We start from the raw sequence: 19588 nt of genomic DNA on the forward strand, positions 1-19588 counted from the left end.
TTCTCCATCCTCAGCAATCTTAGGGCACATAATTGGTATTTATAAATCCTAGTCACTTAACCTACTCTAAATTGCATATCTTAGTTCTCCTACTACTAGGTTGCACATTGCTTGAGTCATTGACCTATTTATTCTTGTATTACCTAGCCATGCTCTTGATAAAGTTTTGTTGAATACAATAATTTGTATTTTCATCAGATAAATAAGATTTGTATTTCTTTCCTCACCCAAATTTAAGCCCAAAATCCAGGAATTTAATCTTTTTACAGACTTCCTAGGATATTGAAGTTGGAATAAACCTTTAGTATAATCTTTAATCACTTTCTAGATGAAGAAATTGACTTAGAGAGGTCATATCACTTGTCCAAGTTATTTGACCAATTATTGACAAATCTGGGGCTAGAATTTAATTTTTCAGTTTTCTAGGCCACACTCTACCACACTGCCATGCTGGTTGCCAAGATTTCAGACTGATGCTATGACAAAGAAGTATTTCATCCAATGGAGTCCAAAGAAGACTTGTGTAAATATAATTTAAATGACTTTTGGAAAGGACAAATATAGACAGCCAACAATATCCTTAGGACAATGTCTTTTTCATAGTCTCTTCTTTCCTAAGGGCATTTTTTCTTTACCAGCATTTAATTTTTTCCCTAACTGTTCTCACATCAATTTTTATTAAATGAACAATCTGTGTTAATATTTGTTCAAACTCCTTTCCCATCTCTCATATAATCTCTGATAGTTAAAGTGAAAAGCTTCTCTCCTTGGATTTCCTTCTGATCCTTTCAGAGAAATAGCCAATCAGACATACTGATTTAGGAAGCCTAGATATCTTTGAATCTGGAAGTGAAGCTTTAGCTTTGAAATCTGTTACTTTTAGTATAGACTAAGCAATCCAAAGTACTTCTTTTTCCACCAGACAACAGAAATGGGAGTTGCGAAGTTCATTTTAGGCAGGAAGGCAGAAAATTATAAGGAGGGGAGTAGAACTTAACTGTATGAAAATTGTTCTCATTTAAAAAAGCATTTTTCTAAGGCTGAGTTCTCTTCAGAGAACATAGAGCAGTAAACATAATACTTCATCTTGCTTTTTAACATTATTTTTATTTAATGGCTATTCTGATAATTTAATCAGCTGCCATGAACAACAAGGACCTTTTCTGAAGCTCTAGATGGACTAAATCCTAAATACCTAAAAAGGTACCTATCATCATTTACCCCCTTGCCTTAAGAAATTTGCTCAGTAGGAAGAATTTTGATGTCTTTGCCCTTAGCCAAATGGGCAAGAACTAAAAAGCAAGATGCTTCCAAGTCAATAACCTATGGGATTCCCTTTAGTTAGAGAATGTTCCACTCCCACTAATATAATTTGTTCTAGAATCATGAGGTCATCTATCTGGAAATGGAAATGACCTTAAAGATCATTTGGTCCAACCCCCTAATCTCTTAGATGAGGAAACTAAGTCTCAGATCAGTTAAGTGGCTTGCCCCAAATCACACACCCAGTAAGATGCAGAGCCAGCATACAACCCCAAATCCAGATGTCTTTCCATTGGAGTAGAAACTGAAAGCCTATTGCTTCCAATGAAATATTCCACAGTGCTGAAATAAAATAAAATTGCTCTGTACCTCCTGAATATCTGCCTCTTCTCTGGGTTTTGCTATTTAATTAGATTTGAATGAGGCTGGATAGAGCCAAAAAGGACTTGCTCAAGAAGATCAGGACATTAGATCAGACTGAGCCTGTTGCTCAATAGTTTGAATAGACTCAAATAGGTCAAATAGTCAATTTCCTGAATGATACAGATAAAAAATACCATCTCTTGAACAATGTTTGGTCTCTCACTTATCAAATCGATTATCTCCATGCATCAAGTTATCTAGGTTTTTATTATCTAGACCTTTGGTTTCATTGATATGGAGAATTCTGTTTAAGAACCATCTGCTAGAAGCTGTGTGGCTCAGCACTGGGCTTGAAGTCAAGAAGGACCTGAGTCTAAATCTGGTCTCAGACACTTGCTAGTTGTGTGACCATGGGAAAATTACTTAACTTCTGTTTGCCTCAATTTCCTAATCTGTAAAATGGAAATAATCATAGCACCTACCTCACAGGGTTGTTGTGAGGGTCAAATAATATAATATTTTTTTAAAAATTTAGCACAGCGCCTGGCACAAAGTAGGTGTTATATAAATGTTTATTCCTTTCCTTTCTTTTCCTCCTTCCCTCCTTCCTGCCACCAATTCAAATCAGCAACTGTTCTGTAATTTAGAATCTAAGAGATTTGCCTGGAGACATTAAGACATTAAATGGCTTGCCAACAGTCATGCAAGAGTAAATGTCGGCAGGGAATGAACCCAGGTCTTCCTGACTCCAAGGGCTGCGCTCTATCCATTGCACCAGACTCCTTTAGGTCAAAATGGAGCTAATGGTTGGAATCGCCTCTTCTCGCGACCTACCATGTTATTTTGTAATTTAGGTAAAGTCTGGGGTGAAAAGCTCACCAGAGAGGTCAGAAAATGAAGAAGAGACGTAGTAACGAATTACAGTGAGTCTAACTTGAAGAAGCCACACTATAGAAATTACAATTTATATAAAAATGTTTACTTCATTGAATTCTGCCCTTTTTTAGGTCTTAGAGGCCAATTTTTTTTCAGTCATTCTCAAAGTGGTTGAGTATAACTATAGATCCAAAGAACTGATATTACAACTTACTAGCCACATACCTCTTGTCCAGATGTAGAATGAGACGTATTTTTTGAACACAGCCAATTTGAGAATTAGTTTTAATTGAAGTTGATTATTTATATTTGTTGCAAAGGTTTTATTTGTCTTTTTTTTAATTAATGTAGGAGGTGTGGAGGCAAGGAATAGGACAAAAAAAGGAAAAATGAAGAGAAAAAAGAATGCTATTGATATTTTTTTAAATACATAAAGAAATAGAAGGAAGGCCTGAGGGAAGAATAGACAAGAATGACAGTTTTGACCAGTACAGATTGCTTTAAAAGAATGCTTTTACATGCAGATGCTTTAAAAGAAAAATGAGATGTAAATTATATGTGTGTGTAGTTTCATGTATGATCATTTTCTTGTTGTTACATTGTATACCTTAAAATGTCCATTTTATTTGGTATTTGTTAAGTTTAGAATGAAAATAAAATTTTTTTAAGATGACCAACCTTTGGGCCTGGCACTTTATTGGTTACCTTGAGATTCCTATATCAACCAAAGAAGGGGAGGAATTTTGTGATAATCTAATTAATATCATCAACATAATATAGTTAAGGCAGAATCCCTCCCTCAAGGAGCTATGCAGATAATGCAGATAAAATGTAAATATGCTGTTGTTGTCATTTTTTTCAATAGAGTCCAAGTCTTTGTGATTTTATTTTGGGTTGTCTTGACAAAGATACTGGGAGTGGTTTGCCATTTCCTTCTCAGGCTCATTTTTCAAATGAGGAAACTGAGGCAAACAGAGTTAATTTACTTGCCCAGGGTCACACAGTTATTAAGTGTCTTGAGGACAGATTTGAACTCAAAAAGATGAGTTTTCCTGACTCCAGAAGAGATACTTTATCCATTGCACCATCTAGTTGCTACAAAATACAAATATATGAAGCTACAAAAGTAATATTATATGACAAACATATTAGAAAGTCATAGAATAATGTAAAATCTTAGACAGAAAGCCATTGCTGCTCTGGGATAGCAGGAAAGGTTTCTTGGACAGTCGTTTCTATTCTATTTTACATTTTCAAACTTATTCTTTACCTTCATCTGTGGTGTGGTGAACAATTGAATTCCTAACCCTGAAAGAACTCCAGAAATACCCAATTTTCAAATTAGGTTGGGGGTAGGCAAATGAATAAATATGAATTTCTCACAATTTTAACCTGAATTCCTGAAGGTCTGGAAGTGATGGGATCCATGGACTACAAAGGCAAACATTAAGAATGCTATTTTGTTTACAGAGCCCTGGTTTTATTATTTCTAAAACTGACTATACTAACATGAAGTCCTCAAGTTTTAGATTAAAAAAAGAAAATAAATGTCCATTATAAGTTTTTGGTACAACTTTTTTTTTCCAATAAAAACAATAAGGTTTGTCTAAAATTATTACCTGCTTGAACGAAAAGCACATTTTGTCTCAAGCAAACAATTATGTTATTCAATTTGTGGCCACAAAGATGTACTGTAATATAAAGTAATAAAAAGAAAAAACAATATAAAGTAAGAGTTAGACATATTAAATTACCTAATAGAAACGCAAGAGAGAGAAGTAAATGTTGGTTGCTTTATTGAGAAATCTTTTACAAATCAATAATAAAGTTTATACTTCCTGTCTTGTGACTTGATTAAAAAATTCTTCTATTTATTAAATAACTTTACATTATTTTGAGAAAATAATGAAACAGCTGCAATGAATATAGGTGGTCATTTTTCTTCTGGGGAACTGACAGCATTCTGGACAAACTCTTCTGCATTTGAGCAATCATTTTCCCAAATGCTGACCTTAAATATTGAGGTTATTTAAATATATCCATGACTTCATGGTCATTTCATATTCCTGGGTGGGGGAAGGATCTGGGAATGGTATCAAACATCTCTTTTTAAATTGCCCTTTTAGAACTCCTTCATACATGTCATTTTTTAAAACAAATCACAAAGCTATGATTTGAGGAAGTCTTTCTATTCCAACCTGTAGCTACAATAACAAAGAGCTTTAATATACACACAAATTCAATATTTGCTGTTTGAGATATGAAGCCTCTAGGTCAGGCTTTTCCAAATAAGACCCCAATTCACCATCCAAAAGATGCTCAACTTGCATTTTTTTGAAATGTGGCCAAAGCCACTGATTCCTCTAGGATTAAGACATTACAGCAAAAGCAAGAAACTGCTGCTTTATGTACAGCATTAATAATGTTCAATTAACTTCCACAAAGTAATAAACTTTTTTCTTACCCAGAACACCTTAATTTTAGGTGAGTCAGTTGCGAACCTTTATTGATTCAATCCCCCCAACATTACTTGCAATCATAGTTTTCTTCCCCTGTACTTAATCTTTCCCTTCTTCAATCTATCCTCTAATTTGCCTAAAGAACTGATCTGACCACAGTATACTACTCTACTCAAAAAGGTTCAGTGGCTTCCTATTTCTTCTAAACAAAAATATAAATGCCTTTCTTTGGCATTTGGATACCTTCACAAGCAGTCTCCAATCTATGTTAACAAACCAATATCACTTTGCTTCCCCTCATGCACTCTGTTAAAGTGTGTGAGAATATCGTATTAGTTCCTATATATTGGGGGAAATTTCTAGGTATTTCAGTGTCTGGGATCTGGATCAGAGATGTCATCCAGTCTGCTACTTTGTGCATTTTCATTGTTCTTGGGAATCGCAATGAATGTCTTCCTTTTTTTTTTTTTTTTAAAGAATTTGGTTAATATATAAAGGGGAAAAGGGTTCTTTTCCTGGGTACATGATCTGTTCCTCTGTGGGGATGGGAACTGGTAGATAGGTTGATGGACCATCAATTAAATAGCTAATTATAATAGGTAGATGAGTTTTTTTTATGAGTTATATACTCTTTCCAAAGAAGAGTAGCTAACAAACATCCATTGGAGTTTCTCCTTATTGGGGGACAAATTAGAATTTTAGCTATCATCAATTAAAGATGTCTTGGGATGGTTAAGATTGGGGCTAAATAATGGGCTCCTAAAAATCTATTTATTAAGCTGTCTGAACCAGTTGCAGTCATCCCTGATTCAAGTGAGCCATGAAGACCTCTATCACTTTATTAGTTATGAATGCAGGCCTAACCAATAAACCTAATATATCCATAAACATATTCTTACCCAAAATTGGTCTTGAGATAATTTTAATCATAAAAAGTAGACTACTTGATATATATTTGTACATATATATCTATGTGTATATATGTACATATATATGTATACTTTCTCCCTTTTCCATGCCTTTTTTAGGACTTAAATTAATATCCAGCAACTCCAAGTATTAATTTTATAAAGTTTATTAATAATCACTTGAAGTAGAAGGAAGTAGAAGGCAAGTTGAAAAACCTAATTACTTAACAAAATTAAGGCCACGTGACTAAGTTCTCTTTCCCATTTAAAAAGCCCCCTCCACCAAAGCCCCAACAGGAAGACAAGAGAGTGAGAGGCAGGGCTACATCAAATTTATATCCTCCCAAGGAGTCCTACCAAATTCCTTTTATGACACAAATATGGTACTGATTCCAAAGAGATCAAAAACAGAGAAAGAAAACTACAGACCAATCTCCCTAATGAACATAGATGCAAAAATCTTAAATAGAATACTAGCAAAGAGACTCCAGCAAGTAATTAAGAAGATCATCCACCATGATCAGGTGGGATTTATACCAAGAATGCAAGGATGGTTCAACGTTAGGAAAACCATCCACATAATTGACCATATCAACAGTCTAACAAACAAAAATCACATGATTATTTCAATAGATGCTGAAAAAGCCTTTGACAAAATACAGCAACCATTCCTATTGAAAACACTGAAAATTATAGGAATAGAAGGACCTTTCCTAAAAATAATAAACAGTATATACCTAAAACCATCAACAAACATCATATGCAATGGGGATAAATTAGAAGCCTTCCCAATAAGATCAGGAGTAAAACAAGGATGCCCATTATCACCTCTATTATTCAACATAGTACTAGAAACACTAGCAGTAGCAATTAGAGAAGAAAAAGAAATTGAAGGTATCAAAATAGGCAATGAGGAGACTAAGCCATCACTCTTTGCAGATGATATGATGTTATACTTAAAAAATCCTAGAGAATCAACTAAGAAGCTTGTAGAAATAATCAACAACTTCAGCAAAGTTGCAGGATAACAAAATAAATGCACATAAATCATCAGCATTTCTATACATTTCCAACACATTAGAGCAACAAGAAGTAGAAAGAGAAACACCATTTAAAATCACCGTAGACAATATAACATACTTAGGAATCTATCTACCAAAACAAACACAGCAATTATATGAAAACAACTACAAAACACTTTCCAAACAAATAAAACTGGATCTAAACAATTGGAAAGCCATTGATTGCTCATGGGTAGGATGAGCTAACATAATAAAAATGACAATTCTACCCAAATTAATTTACCTATTTAGCACCATACCTATCAAGCTACCAAAAAACTTCTTTACTGAATTAGAAAAAAATATAACAAATTTCATTTGGAATAACAAAAGATCAAGAATATCAAGGGAAGTAATGAAAAAAAAATGTGAAGGAAGGGGGCCTAGCAGTACCAGATATTAAACAATACTATAAAGCAGCAGTCATCAAAACAATATGGTACTGGCTAAGAGACAGAGAGGAAGATCAGTGGAATAGACTTGGGATAAGTGACATCAGCAAGACAGTGTAAGATAAACCCAAAGAGCCCAACTTTGGGGACATGAATCCACTATTTGACAAAAACTGCTGGGAAATTTGGAAAACAATATGGGAGAGATTAGGTTTAGATCAACATCTCACACCCTACACCAAGATAAATTCAGAATGGGTGAATGACTTGAATATAAAGAGGGAAACCATAAATAAATTAAGTGAACACAAAATAGTATACTTGTCAGATCTCTGGGAAAGGAAGGACTTTAAAACCAAGCAAGAGTTAGAGAAAATTACAAAATGGTTTTGATTATATTAAACTCTAAAGCTTTTGTACAAACAAAAACAATGTAGTCAAAATCAGAAGGGAAACAACAAATTGGGAAAAAAATCTTTATAACAAAAAACTCTGACAGGGGTCTAATTACTCAAATATACAAGGAGTTAAATCAATTGTATAAAAAATCAAGCCATTCCCCAATTGATAAATGGGCAAGAGACATGAATAGGCAATTTTCAGGTAAAGAAATGAAAAGTATCAATAAGCACATGAGAAAGTGTTCTAAATCTCTAATAATTAGAGAAATGCAAATCAAAACAACTCTGAGGTATCACCTCACACCTAGCAGATTGGCTAAAATGAAAGAAGGGGAGAGTAATGAATGCTGGAGGGGATGTGGCAAAATTGGGACATTAATGCATTGCTGGTGGAGCTGTGAACTGATCCAACCATTCTGTCTGGCAATTTGGAATCATGCTCAAAGGGCTTTAAAAAAATGCCTGCCCTTTGATCCAGCCATACCATTGTTGGGTTTGTACCCCAAAGAGATCATAAATAAACAGACTTGTACGAAAATATTTATAACTGCGTTTTTGTGGTGGCAAAAAACTGGAAAAGGAGGGTATGTCCTTCAATTGGGGAATGGCTGAACAAACTGTGGTATATGCTGGTGATGGAATACTATTGTGCTAAAAGGAATAATAAGCTGGAGGAGTTCCGGGTGAACTGGAAAGACCTCCTGGAACTGATGCAGAGTGAAAGGAGCAGAACCAGAAGAACACTGTACACAGAGACTGATATACTGTGGTAAAATCAAATGCAATGGACTTCTGTACCAGCAGCAATGCAATGACACAGGACAGCTCTGAGGGATTTATGGTAAAGAACGCTACCCACATTCAGAGGAAGGACTGCAGGAGAGGAAACATATAAGAAAAACAACTGCTTGAACGCATGGGTCGGGGTGGACATGATTGGGGATGTAAACTCGAAACTACCACACCAATGCAACTATCAACAATTTGGAAATAGGTCTTGATCAAGGACACATGACAAAACCAGTGGAAATGTGCGTCGGCCATGGGTGGGGGGAGTGCGGGGGGTGGAGGGGAAAGTAGGAGCATGAATCATGTAGCCATGTTAAAAATGAATATTAATAAATGTTTAAATTAAAAAAAAACACACTTACATATTGGTCATTGTTGTAAGAACAAAGTCAATATAACCAAAACCCCAAAATAAAACCATAAATCCACTGATGTGAAAAAAAAATTTATATCCTCCCTACATCAGCATGTAATATGAGGAGAGTGGGGTGCTGGGAATTGTAGTTTTTAGGGTAACAGATTCTAATTACACACTTTGCTCAGGCTGTGCCCTATGGAACACTCTCCTTCTTTATATTTACCTCTTGCAATCCCTATTTTGCTTCAAAGCTCAGCTCAATTCAAGGGCTACACCTTTTAAAAGTTCTTTCTTGATGATTCTCTCTCTTGCCCCTATCAAAATTACTTTTTGTTTACTTTGCACATATTTTGTATTTGCTTTTAAATAGGCACGTATTATCCTATCAGCATATTCCTGGAAGGCTGGAACTATTAACATATTTATCTTCATATGTATCCCAAGTGCCTAACAAGGTCTGGCGGAGAGATAGGCACTTTTAACAGAAGTTTGCTAACTACAACTCCAAATGCCCAAATGAACTTTAGAACATTTCTTGTTTTGACAACTTTATCCTTGATAATAAATGCTTCCGTTTTATGAGCCAAATGTTCACAAATAAACTCTCTATATTTACTCTTACCATTTATTCCTTTTTTCCCAGACATCTTACTCTTAAAATGTGTTAAAAGGTTGCTGTCCTAGCAAATCCATGGTGCCCATCCTTCTCCAGGTGGTATTGCTCTCCAATCAGTTGTTCTCTAGAGTCTAGACCAGTGGTTCCCAAACTTTTTTGGCCTACCGCCCCCTTTCCAGAAAAAAATATTACTTAGCGCCCCCTGGAAATTATGAAACTAATTTATTGAACTCAGAATACAATGTAATACAAAAAAAGTGTGGCTATCACCACTCTCCTGGATCGCTACAGCACCCACCAGGGAACGGTGGCACCCACTTTGGGAATCACTGGTCTAGACTATCTATAAATAAGAATATACCTGAAAGGTCAATGAGTGAAACATTCGAGCTTTCTTTTCCTTTAGTCATAAATAGATCCTGCTCCATCTTCTCTCTTTTCTCAGTCTGGTTTGAATGTATAGCATGGGGTGGTAGGGTGGGGTAGGCTTTTAGCACATCAAAACTATGTTACTAAACAATGAATATGAAGCTGGTAGGAAGCAATTATTGGAGAACAGGTCAGGTAGGTGGCTATTTGTAGTAGAAAGGGGAAAACTGTTATTATAACCCTCTAACCAGGAAAAAGAAAATATTTCTAAAAAGCTCTTGGCACAGTCCTGGCACATAGTAGGTAGTATAAAATTCTTATTTGTCCCCAATAAGGAGAAACTCCAATGGATGTTTGTTAGCTACTCTTCTTTGGAAAGAGTATATAACTCATAAAAAACTCATCTACCTATTATAATGATAAAATGTAATGATACAAAGGAGGCAAAGATAAAAATGGAAAGTCTCTATTCTATCTGGAAAGATAACATGTGTATATAAAATATATACAAAATAACTACAAGACAATGGGAAGATTGTTGGGAGGGGGTGTGTCGGAGGAGGGGAAGAGTTATTAGCAATTTAGAAGATTAAGAAAGGCCTCAAGTAGAAGATAGCACTTGATCTGAGCCTTGATTGTAACCACAAGTAATATTAAAGTCAGCTGGGGGGAAAAGGGCATATTCTTTTCTCTTATAAGAAAAAGCTTAGACCAGTGGAAAGAATCCTGGCTCCCAAGAACCTGTATTCAGATTCCACCTCTGCCACTTACTACCCATAGCCTTGGGCACAAAGTTGTGGGAAAGAATTGATCTGACCAAGGACTGTAAGATAAAGGTTTCAAACCCACTTAATCTCTAGACCCCACAAATCTATCAACCACTGCCTTGGTTGACCATAGGGAAAAACCAATGATTCTTCATCTCCAGCACCCCTGCTTTTCTACCTCTTGTTTAGGGATTAATAACCAAACCAAAATTATTATTGCCTTTATGAAGAATGGGTGACGTGGGTTCAAATCCGACCTCAGACACTTACTAGCTGTGTGATTCTGGGCAAGTCCCTAAATCCTAGTTGCCTAGCCCTTACCACTCTTCTGCCTTGGAACCAATATTTAGTATTGTTTCTAGAACAGAAGGTAATAGTTTTATTTATTTTTTAAGAAAGAGAAAGAGCTAAGAGAACAAGACAACTATGAAAAGTGGTTACTTGAGTGTCTTTCCTAGTTTGGATTGTTTTTTTTTTTCCTTTCTCTGTTGTGTGTATCCCTGGGAAACATCAAATGCTTAGTGCTATTCAGTGAATTGTCTGGAGCCTTAGAAAAAGAATACTCCAAAAAGCTGGCTGATGATGTCTCTTTGCACAGACAGTAACAGCTGTTTCTATAGCACCTTCTGAGCCCTCTATTCTTGGGTGTGCCTGTGTTAGAAATAAAGGGACCTTCAAAAACCCTTTCTTCCTTTGATCTTTTTTTTTCTTGGCAGTGATATTAGCTCCTTATGGATGACCTTCTAAATATTTTGAATCAAAGGAGGTTTCATTTGCTAATATCTAAGCTGGCAGGCTTCTAATAGCATAGAGCAGTGGTTCTTAAACTTGTCATAGATTCCTTTAGTATTCTGATGAAGCACAAAGAAACCCTTTATGTTGAAATATAGTTATCAAAATAATAATTTAGAAACTTCAGATTAAGAATCCCAAAATAGGTCAATGAAATCCATAGGTAATGCCAAAAATTAAATTCAGAGATCCAAACTCTTTTCCTAATCAAACTTGATCACAGAATTCCATAGTTGTGAGTCCCCTTTTTACTTCTTCTAACTCTTTAGAGTAAGAAAGTAGCAGTAAACCCAACCACTACCTCATCCCTCATTAAACAAAACAAAACAAAACAAAACAAAAAACAGTTTCCAGAGGAAGGCAGAGATAATCTCCAAAGTGGACAAGAAGATGCTGAATAGCACAGAATTGACTGAGCAATGATTTTTATTAATATAGGTTATTTCCACATGGGTTAAATGAAGTATCTAGTGCTTAGCAAAGGGTCCAGCACATAATAATTGCTAAAAAAAAATGTATATTAATTTGTGGTTGACGTACATTATGGAAAACTCTAGAGAATCTATTCAAATTTCTATTTTCCACCAACAAGTAACTACTACTTTTAGTTGCAAAGGGCAGGGATTTCTAAACTTTGGAATGGATACTCTTTCCTTGTTTAATTTCATCACATATCTTTTCACATATCCTCTGATAGTACTGTATGTATGACATTTTCTTTCATCATGTCCAAAGTCATTCACCTCTTACTTGTCACAGAGAATTGATCTGAGTAAGACTTTGAATATATGACTCCTTTTCCCCCTTCCTAGTATAGTCCCTGGGATAGGGGAGAGTAGGATTGGGGGAGCATTGTTCTCACCGCCCTATTTAAAGGAGAGATCCCTTAGGACACTCTCAATCAAAGTCTAAATGGAGCTTTCCGCCATGCTGCCTGCCCCATGCCCTTTACATTAGGACCACTCCTGTGAGTTCCTCCATCCTACATGTTCCAGAATCCTCTCACATATGGGATCCTCCATGCCAACAATATTAGCTAACTTGATGATTCACCATTGCTTCTTCCAGTGCTTCCTGTGACTAATCGTGAGCTCCTCTAGACCATAAACATAATGGCAGGGACTAACCAAATCTTGTCCAGTTTGCTTCTCCAACATCTAGTACCATTTTCTGAACAGTATTTGTGTTTGCAAATAGTGCAATGATCCAGGTAAGAATTAATGCACAATTCAATGAAGTATTTATTAAGTGCCTACTATGTACAAAGCACTGTGCTAAATGGCGAGGATATAAATAGAAAAGTAAGACAGTCCTGCTCTCAAGGAACTCAAATTCTAATGACAGAGACAATAAATATGGGAGTTTTTAGCTGCAAGTCAGATGGAAAAAGTCCCATTGTTCTTAGAATACAGTAGTAAATTTGATGATAATGCCTCTTCTTGAACATCATTTCCACTGATAAAATCATATGGAGTTTCTTGATAACAAGATTGTCTTTCCTCATTCTTCAGTCACTAAGGCTGTAGCATTATAGTAGCAGTTGGTATTTCCAGGTTACATTTCCATAGGATTTGCTTCCCAGTATGATAGCTTCAAAATGGCAGTGGTAGTTTTAGTTAGCTGGCACATACTGCTTCAGTCAGCCTGGCTTGCCTATCCTGTAAGTGGAAATAAGTTGGCAATTGGTAGGGATGATTGGTTGCTTGGCCACGGGAGTTGCCTCCACAGATAATGGTTATGAGGACTGGGTTAGGAGAAGGACTGGAATCCTTCAGGGTGCTGCCATTCCCAGGGCTCTTGTGCTTATCAAACTATTAGTAGCAATTGGTCTGCAATCATTTCTAGTGGTGAAAACAGATCCCTTGTTCTTAATAATGTCTCCCTTCAATGAGGACTGCAAGAGCTGGGCTGGCAGCTTGATGGGACACTGTGATTCCCAAGACCCTTAGGTTCAGAAGAAGGCAAGGGGACTCATCTCTGGTTTTTTTTTTATCCTCCAGCTATGTTTCTTATCTCCAAACTCCAATGCTCTATGCTAATACTTTTTTTTTAAGTAAAAATGTTAAAATGCCTCCAGAAAAACAAAAACCAAGGAATATTGCAAAATTAGCATTAGGAACCACTGTTCTAGGGTAAGGGGGTAACTGGTTCTGCTTAAGTGACTCTACAAAGATTTAACAAACTTTATGATTTTAGATTAAACATCTTTACTCTAGAGCAGTGATTCCCAAAGTGGGCACTACCACCACCTGGTGGGTGCTGCAGCGATCCAGGGGGGCAGTGTTGGCCACACTTTTTTGTTTGTATTACATTCTATTCTGAGTTCAATAAATAGTTTCATAATTTCCAGGGGGTGCTAAGTAATATTTTTTTCTGGAAAGGGGGCGGTAGGCCAAAAAAGTTTGGGAACCACTGCTCTAGAGTTTGTGTTGATCCCTGATGGCGAACCTATGACAAGCAAGTCAGCACTGACACACGTAGCCATTTTCAGCCACATACAGAAAAGTATGGGGCCGCATGCCAAGGATGAAACATTGGCTGTAGTGTAGTGTAGACACTCTGTGCCAGAGGTCTGTAGGCCAAAACAACAGAACTCCAGCACAGAGTGTCGAGTTCTGGGACTTCTGGGCCATTAGGGGACCTTTGACCTCACTTCTGGCCGGCAGTGCAGGGAGCAGAGGAATGCCAAAGGGGACATCTCTGGGGGCCTGTGATCACCATAGCCAGCAACCACATAACCACAGCAACCATCATCCAATCTACTACATCAACCAACCCAATGTTCTGGGGTGTCATGGATTTCTAATTGACCATCATTAGTGAGATAAGTGAGGGGGAGGCTGGGAGAGGTGAGAGCCTGTGCTATGGGTTCCGTTTCCCACCATTAGAAATAGCATCAGCCATCTTAATTTACATAAAGAACGCCATCTTGCAACATAGTGCAGACTCCATTTCACTTCTATTACTGTTGTGTGTCCTTATTAACCCCTATTTCTGCTTATTAACCCTGCCCTTTCCTAAAAGACAGTTACACGTGCCATCTTGTGGTCAGTTAGGCTAGTTAACCCCTAATTGCCCACAGGGCTAATAGACTATCTATAATTCTATCTTTTATCACTGCCTCCCTGATGGAGAACCCAAAAAATAAAAAAACAAGGTTAAGTAAAGGAAGGGGTAGTAGCAGTAGCCAACCCTTTCAAGAGACATGGAACGAGATGTATGGCATTAAAAAAAAATATATCAGATCATTTTGCGTTCTATGTACTGAAATGGTAGTAAGCAGAATGTGGAATATAAATAGACATTTTGAAACTAATCATTCCAAGCTCTTGAAAAAAAAAAAGTGAGGATGAAAGGAAGGAATACATTTCCAGGCAGCTACACCTTTATAAAAACAAATCTAATTCCATCCTTAAATTTGTAAAAGGCTCTACAAATTTAACATCTGCAAGTTTGAGAATTACTTACTCCATAGCTCAGCATGGAAAAGCACTCAGTGAGGGAGAATTTATTAAAGAAACTCTCCTAAGTGTGCACCAGTTCTATTTCACAATATGCAGAATAAAGATGCAATTATTAAGAGAATATCTGAGTTACCACTCAGTAGAAATATCATAAAAGACTGAATAATGAGACTGAACACAAACATACAACATCACTTAAAGAGAGACATAAGTAATTGTAAATATTTTTCAATCTCTCTTGATGAAACTACTGATGTCACATCACATGCTCAGTTGGCCATTATTGGTCAATATTCTGATGGTCTCACAATGAGAGAAGAGTTGATAAAGTTAGTATCAGTGCCAACAAGTACATCAGGAAGCAAAATACGTAAAGTTGTTATACAAACATTCTGTGACCTAAGCATTGATAAATGCTAAAGTTGTGTCAGTGACAACAGATGGGGCACCAAACATGGTGGGGAAAAAAGTCAGATTTGTCCAATTGTTTACGGAAGCTATTGGACATCTGATTGTGCCTTTTCATTGTATTATCCATCAGGAGGCTTTATGTACAAGGCAGGATTCACCAACTTAAATGACTTAATGTCAGCTATTACAAAAATAGTTAATTTAATAGTTGCTTTCCCCCTTCACAAGCGAGAATTTTCTGCACTTTTACTGGAGGTTGATTCCACCTACAGTGGACTGCTGATGTACAATAATGTAAGATGGCTGAGCTGAGGCAAAGTTATTGAGTGCTTTGTGGAGTGCTTTGAAGAAATTAAGGTATTTCTTGAGGATGAGGATCTGGGAAACTTTCCCCAGCTCAATGATGATAAGTGGGTCAACACCCTGATATTTTTTACAGATCTCTCTGTTCGTATTAATGAACTGAATTTAAAGTTATAAGGTTTTAGCAAAAATATTGATGTTATGTTTGGATACATAAAAGCTTTTGAAAGTAAACCTAAACATTTCAAGTGAGATGTAGAAACTAAAACTTATAAGTATTTTCCTCAAGTAACAAAGTATTTTGAGAAGGCCAGTGCAGCTGTACAAAATGAAAAAGAACTTTTGCATATAAAGTACCAGCATGTTTTAGACTTGTTATTTGACCACTTCAGTGATAGATTTAATCAATTTAGAAACCTAGAACAAACCGTGAAAATAATTAAGTATCCTGATGTAGTAGTCTACAGTACTTTGGAATTAAATGGTTTCCAATGGATGCAAATTGATGATTTAGAGATGCAGCTTGCAGAATTTCAAGACAGCATCTGGGCTCAGGTGTTTGCCAACTTGAGGTCAAAGCTTGAGAATCTGGAAAGATGCCACTTGGAGAATCAAGAGGAGTGTCACTACGAACAGGAAATTTGGAGTGCCTGGAACCAATTACCAGACACGTTTAGTATTCTGAAAAATATAGCAATGGCTTTGCTCATACTTTTTCCCTCTACATACTTTTGTGAGACCTTATTCTCAGCATTAAATAATTTCAAAACCAACAAAAGAAACAGATTGACAGATGAAGTTAGTAGCACTTGCTTGGGCTTGAAGTGTACAAAATGCCAACCTTCAATGGAAGATTTAGCAGCTAAATGAATTTTCATTAGCCAATGAAATCCTGCAACAAAAAAGTCACTAATAGGCAGGTTAGTTAAAGAATTCCTCCTCCCCCTCACTTATCTTAGTTCAGGGCACTCCACACAAGTTAAATAATATCAAGATCAACAAAAGAAACCAACTGACAGATGAACAAAGAAGTCACCAAGCAAGTAAATTAAATACTTAGTTTTTGGTTTATTAAATACAGTTATATATTACAATTATACATTTTTGTTATTTAAACTATAAATATTACAAAATTATGAGATTTTTTCTTGAAGTGACACACCACCCAAATTATGCTCAATTTTGGGGGGAATTTTGACACACCAAGCTCAAAAGGTTGACCATCACTGATATAGATGATGTAATTTATTTTACAGATAAGGGTGAGGGAGATTAAGTAACATGGCCAAAGTCACACAATTCTAAAAGTGTCAAGAGACAAATCAGAAACTCAGGCTTCAGGAATTACTGGTCAAATGTTTAATGATATAGGTACCCATGGCTCAATTTGGCTTCCTATGTATAAGTTATTGAAAAAGTTAAGATTAGTTTTTTCTCAAAAGAAGAGCTGTTCTACAAATCAACACCAGATGATTTAGTATGAAAAGGAATGTGGTCTATAGGCAAGGACAGGAAAGGAACAAAACCAGTTTGTGATGGTCTTATACCATTAGAGTTACAGTGAAATATATTGTGCAAAAGAATCCACATTTCAGAAATAATGCTTTTATGAAATGTTATCTTTTATGACTCACAAAGTGGTCTAAATCTTTTCTGCTACTTCTATGATCTTCTGTTTATCCATTCCCCAGACCCTTCTCAAACATATACACACACAAGCCTGCAATGCAGCAAATATCTAAATATTTAAATCTAAAAGGGTTCTTAAATTGAAGAGTCTTAACACACAGGTAAGTAGCAAAGAAACTCACTAATCCAAGTTGATAACAAAACAGAAATCAGAATCCCACACCCAACATTGGTTTTTCTTTCCAGAACCTCAGAGACCCAGACTCCAAGTGACAAAAATCATCCCTGGTTTCAGTAGCTTCAGTGTAGCATCACCCTAAACTTTTGGGTCAGACAACTAAATAACAGAAGGAATGAGACAGGACATGGTGGCAAAAGGAGGTAATAGAAGGAAAAGTTATGCAGCATTCCACTGCGCCTAAGGGAATGAACCTAGCATCCAGCTAGGGCCAATTTGATTCCCTAAAAGTCACTTGAAGTAGAGGCCTAGGCCGGTGAAATGTGAATTGACCAGTGTTGGAGGAGGCTGGTATACTTTGAGATCCAGCCCTTAGGGAAACCACTGTCAGAGTGGAGTGAGTTAGAAAATAAGCAAAAAAAAAAAAAAAGGAAATAAGGGGGGAAAGACTGAAATTATCAAAAACCTCAGGAATAAGAAAATTCAAAAGAGTTTGAACATAAGCAGATAAATCAATAGGGGGAAAAATCAATGGCAAAAGGAAATATGGCCTCTAGATCTAATAAATAAGTTGGTTTTTGTTATTTTGATTTTAACAGATATTTGGGAAGCTGAAGGGATGGCCAGATATCAGGCTTGAGTGAAGCTGAAGGGATGGCCAGATCAGTAGCAGCTGGACTCACATCTCCCCCACTGACAGGCTTGAGTGAAGAGGGAGGGGCATAAACTGGCTCAGTGCTCCTCCTCCTCCCCCCCCCACCACCACCACCAGCAAGCAGTTAGAAATCAGTTGGAAATGGAGGTTTGGTCTGATAATTTCTGGGAAGGCTAGGCAAAGCTATTCTTCTTAAGATGTTTACTTTTCTCAACTCATTTCCCCACAGGTTTGATTAGGGAAGATAGGAGAAAGCTTGATGTCTAATAGCTATCAGGGACAGAACAGAAGGAGGATCTGACTTCTTGGGCTGGCAACTGAAAGGAACCAAGCTTTTATGGAGGTTGTGAGTATCCCCAAAATAATAGCCAGGCACAGCTACCCAAAGATGAAGTTTTACTGATAAAAGAGGAAGGGGAAGGAAGGGAAGCTTTTTCAAGGATTAGGATAAGATCTGGGAAGCCCTGAACTGTTAGGTAAAAACAGCCGCTCCCCCCTCAGGAGGGAGTGGCAGACTTTATAACTAGCTGGCCCTCAAAGCCTGTAATTATCACTCCTAATATCTAACATTTTAACATTTTACTTTTTTTTTTTTTTAAACCCTTGTACTTTCGGTGTATTGTCTCATAGGTGGAAGAGTGGTAAGGGTGGGCAATGGGGGTCAAGTGACTTGCCCAGGGTCACACAGCTGGGAAGTGGCTGAGGCCGGGTTTGAACCTAGGACCTCCTGTCTCTAGGCCTGACTCTCACTCCACTGAGCTACCCAGCTGCCCTTCACTCCTAATATCTAAAATAACTAAATGGTAACAAAATGCTATTGCAGGAAAGGTCTACTTCATCTAAGCAGGCAAACTGCAGAGAAGAACCAAAATGGTTATAGCCACAAGGCTCCAAAGCAATCAATAACTGGGATCAGCAAGCATAGAGATCTGCTCACCTCAACCCCCAGGAACCAACTGCCTTAACTGCCCTCTCACCCAGAGTTCTCCAGGGGGGCGCCCCTGGAATTCTGGGTGAGGCTTGACCCTGTATCTTGCAGGAATTCCACCCTGCCATCTCTAGGTACTAGTTTAGGGGTAAAAGTGGAAGTCAGGTAGAAGTAATAGAGGAAAGGAAACCCTATATACCCTGCCTATAGGTAAACTGATTTTTTTTTTTTGAGAGGGAGAATATATTACAAAATGAAAGAGTAATTGAAAAGTGGGAGGTGAGCTAGAGGATAGTCATGTGTGATATGACAAGTCAAAAAGAGGACCCTATTTGATTTTTTTTTAAACCCTTACCTTCCATCTTGGAGTCAATACTGTGTATTGGCTCCAAGGCAGAAGAGTGGTAAAGGTAGGCAATGGGGGTCAAGTGACTTGCCCAGGGTCACACAGCTAGGAAGTGTCTGAGGTCAAATTTGAACCTAGGACCTCCCATCTCTAGGCCTGACTCTCAATCCACTGAGCTACCCAGGTGCCCCAGAGGACCCTATTTGAGGTGACGCCTATGGTTTCTCAGGAAGAAGAGATGATGCAGGTGAGAGGGTGAG

Source organism: Gracilinanus agilis, chromosome 3 (assembly GCF_016433145.1).
Source record: "Gracilinanus agilis isolate LMUSP501 chromosome 3, AgileGrace, whole genome shotgun sequence".
Classification (NCBI taxonomy): domain Eukaryota; kingdom Metazoa; phylum Chordata; class Mammalia; order Didelphimorphia; family Didelphidae; genus Gracilinanus; species Gracilinanus agilis.